The sequence below is a fragment of the Plecotus auritus genome, assembly GCF_963455305.1.
Source record: "Plecotus auritus genome assembly, chromosome: 8".
Lineage (NCBI taxonomy): Eukaryota > Metazoa > Chordata > Mammalia > Chiroptera > Vespertilionidae > Plecotus > Plecotus auritus.
This window is the reverse complement of record NC_137782.1, coordinates 90,732,577-90,736,885: the sequence shown is the minus strand read 5'-3', so window position 1 is coordinate 90,736,885 and position 4,309 is coordinate 90,732,577. Positions and strand designations below refer to the sequence as shown.

The 4,309-nt window shown below is 47.2% G+C and overlaps 1 pseudogene across 1 annotated transcript; it reads right to left on the bottom strand.

The window, feature by feature from the left end:
- Window positions 1–590: 590 nt before the first annotated feature.
- LOC308256358 (signal recognition particle 19 kDa protein-like) lies at window positions 591–1,022 on the bottom strand (annotated as a pseudogene). Its single transcript has one exon. The product of its transcript is annotated as a signal recognition particle 19 kDa protein-like (transcript).
- Window positions 1,023–4,309: the final 3,287 nt, after the last annotated feature.

Sequence of the window (4,309 nt, the reverse complement as noted above, 5' to 3'; positions counted from 1 at the left end):
CATTTGTCTGAACATGTTTACATAGAGCACAGATACAGGATTTCAAGTAACTTATGGTAGAGGCCATTGTCCATCCCATATAATAAAGATGTAAAATGCAAATGGTCATTATGCTGTGAAGTGTAACGACCGACCACGTAATGACTGGATCACGGATCAGCAGGAGGGTGGGGCAGTGAGCTACAAGTGGGCAGCAGAAAACTACAGGGGCAGGGCAGCAAGCTATGAGGGGGGACGGGGAGAGCTACAGGAGGGTGGGGCAGTGGGCGGAGAGCTACTGGAGGGTGGCAGCGAGCTACTGGCGCTCAGATTCGTGAGCAGGGCTACTAGTTTAAAAATAAGCTTCTTTCTTCCACAAAAACTGCATTGAAAGGCAAAAAAAATTTCTTTTATACTGCATAAGATCTAGATGCAAACTTTTAATGTAAATTTATTTCATTGTCAACTCTCATGCTAAAGCTGGGAGGAACAAATGTTCATAGTTCAGTTAAATGATACAAACAAAAAGCTTCAGTTTCTCCCAGATACAAATCAGAAACTTCCATCCACGTCTCTTACAAGAGTATGTCAGACTTGATTGTCTTACCAGGTCATTTCTTCTTTCCTTTCCCTTTTTTACGTCCCTCTCCTTGCTGAAGAGTTTGGTCACTGCCTCCTGTTTTTTGTGTCCTTGTTTTTAGTTTAGGAATCACTTCCACTGCATACAACATTACTGACTTACGTGATGGGAATTGTACAAGACAGAGGCTGCCATCTTCCTGTTTGAGTTGAACCCGGACTCTGCCCCTGTACTCAGCATCACAATTCCGTTCTCTGGAGTACATTTTGTTTTTCTCAAGAAATGCATTAAGTCCAACTGCTGAGCACACACCTTGAATCTCTGTAGCTATAGGATTTTCAATAGCCTTACTTAAGGGGATTTGCCTGCCCTCCACAAAGGTCTTCTTGTTATTTAAATAAGCAGAGTATATACAAATAAACCTGGCGTGGCGGGCCGGGGATCACTCTGCAGCACAAGCCATCTCCACCCATGCCCATTGGGGTGAGATCCGCCCGTAGAGTATGTTTTAACACCAAGCAACAGCCAGATCATGAGGGTCTTGTAGTTATTAACACTTTGTGAAAACAAGTGTAATATTCAAAAAATTATGTCTTCCCATCAAGAGAGAGACATATTTAATCTCTAATCCCTGGGCATACTAAAAAAATCTCAAAAGTTTACTAAATACCCATTTTTAAAGACTATAGTATCCTAATACATATTAACTTACTATATTCTTATCTATCTATAATAATAAAAGTGCAATATGCTAATTAGACCAGATGTCCTTCTGGATGTCCTTCTGGACGACCTTCCGGACAAAGCGAGGCGGTGAGGGAAGCCTGGGTCCCAGGTGCCAGAGGGAAGCCGGTGCCAGCAGTCAGGGGAAGGAAGGCCTACTCTTGCATGAATGAATTTGTGCATCGGGCCTCTAGTATATATATAAAAGCCTAAGCGACTGGAACAACCGGGACAACCAGAACAACCAGTCGCTATGACACGCACTGACCACCAGGGGGGCAGACACTCGATGCAGGAGCTGCCCCCTGGTGGTCAGTGCACTCCCACAGTCAACTTCCCCCGATCGGCCAACCTCCCGCCATCCCTCCCCTTGGCTGGCAGGCCCCAATCGCCTGATTGGGGCTGGGCCCCAGGCTGGGACGAGGAACCGGGGGTCGGTGGTGGCGGACGTGGCCCCTTTCCCAGGGGGCCCGAGGGCTGGCTCCCTCCTCAGGGCTGGCAGCCAACCTCCTGTGCCCCGTCCCTCCCCCCGGCTGGCAGGCCCCAATTGGCCCCCCACCCATCTGCCACAGTGGTGGCACAGTGGCGAGGGAAGGGGGGCCAGGGAACCGTACAGTGGCAGGGTGCCGGCATTGGCATTGGCATTGGCATCCAGGGTCCGTTCCTTCTGCACCCGGCCCGGTAACTGTCACCTCCTCTTCTGACCCTGCCTGGGGCCTTTGGGCCCTGGCCTGGGATGGGGAACCAGGGGTGGGCGGTGGCAGACAAGGCCCCTTTCCTATGGCCAGCGGCCAACCTCCCACACCCTGTTCCTACCCCCCACCAGTAGGCCCCAATCAGCCCAGCCCTCATCAGCATTGATTGCAGGCCAGGCCTAGGGACCCCACCCATGCACGAATTTTGTGCACTGGGCCTCTAGTACATATCATATTCTGGAACCACATGCATTAGCCTCAATATCTATTCCTCAAAGTCAAGGTTTCTAGCAAATTTGCTTTTTAAGATCTAAATTTATATAGCAACTGACCCAATATGTTGTGTTTCTTATCTTTTATGTGAAAGGAGTTTGTAAAATATCCCAGGAATGTCTTTCCATGTGAACTAATCATCTACAATGTGAGGCTCAATCTTTTATGAAACTGATTTTCCTGTCAAAGGAAAATTTCTGTGACATACATCTGGTGCAAGAGGCAGCCTTTGAGATGGTCCCAAACCCCCAATATTCCCATCCTCCTGGAATCCCCACCTGTCCTGTCAGGATTGGCTGTGTGACCAATAGAATACATGGACGTAACAGGTGCCTCTTAGGTTATCGAAGACATTGCAGCAAATCACGGGGCACTGGCTCCTCTGAAGTTTCTGCCACCTTTTTGCCTTGGGGACATTTCCCAGGATTTCCTAACAGCCTGTCTTCAGCAGGTGACCACAGAAAATACGTAAGTGACTCTATCAATGGAGGAAGTGCCCCAAGATTCCTGGGTTGTTCCCAGGCCAGAGGATCCTGGAGATGGAGGCAGACTGGCCTTTCTTCTGCTCTTATTAGAGGTGGTTTGCTAATTCTAAACAATATCAGTATTGAGGGGGCAGGACAGCAGAGTCACTGAGGAGTCAATTGGTAAACTCTATTGCCTACTGTGTAACCACGGCAATTACTGTCAGCATCAGGTTCCTGACCTGCAAAATGGGGACAAATTAACATCTATTTCATATGGTTATCTGATCACCATGTGCATGGATTTATGGGAAGCACTGAGCCCTGTGTGGCACATGGCATTCACTATACATATTTTGGCAATGTTAAGAGTGCGTGATCAGTGAGTGTTTCAGGCCGTGTGCGCAGTTAGGTGCAACGAGGAAACTGAGTTACAGATGAGGAAACTGAGGCAGCTTAACCACTATCACATGTCTTATGAGGGGTGGAGCTGAGATTCAAGGTCGTCATTTCTGGTCTAGGAGCTTTTGCTAGAATTGTGATTATATTAAGGGTGTTATGGTTAGGTCCAAAGATTTGTTGTTGTTAATTCTCACCCGAGAATATTTCCTTCCGTTGATCTTTAGAGAGAGTGGAAAGGAGGGAGGGGGAGAGAGAAACATCAATGTGAGAGAGACACATTGATTGATTGATTGATTGATTGATTGCCTCCCACAGGCATCCAACTGGGGTAAGGATCAAAACTGCCACCCAGATACGTGCCCCTGACTGGGAATCGAACCCACAGTCCATAGGTGCATGGGCCGACGCTCTAACCACTGGTCCACACTGGCCAGGGCAAGAGTCCAAAGATATTTTGGTCTATGAATTCACACATAGAAAAAATAGTTTTCAAGGATATTTTATAAAACTTTTATAGAGCTAGATAGGCGTGTTTTGTTCTAATTAGTTTTAGTTCTGTTCTATTCATCTGTGTAAATTTCCTCCCACTCTTTTTCCTTCCTTCCTTCCTTCCTTCCTTCCTTCCTTTTCTCCCTTCTTCTCTCTCTCTCTCTTCCCCAGCAATAAGGGTATATAATTTAATTAATAGGTTTTTAAAACAATAAATTTAAAATGTTCCCTGTGGCTTGTCCCCTGAGGACATTTGACAATGTCTGGAGACATTTTTGGTTGTCACCACTGTTGGGGGAGGGGTTGCTACCGGCATCTAGTATGTAAAGGCCAGAGATGCTGCTAAAGGCCTTACAGCCCACAGCACAGTTCCCACAACAAAGGATGATCTGTCCCAGAATGTCACTAGAAACCCTACCCTAGAGCAAAGCCTCCTTTGTAAGGGGCTCTCTGCAAGGCTGCTGCACGGTGGGGGTCCTGCAGAGAGTGTGTGTGGCAGTGGCTCTGGGGCCACAGCCTAAGGACTAGGAAGGGACTGATGGAAAAAGAAACAAATAGATATGTTTATGAAAGCCTTACTCACACCAGGCTCTGAACTAACTTCCCCACACCAATGTTATCGATTACAAATTGATTTATCAAATGCCCTCAGGGCAACCCTGCAAAATGGGCTCTGAGTGGTTAAGTAACTTTCCCAAGGTCAC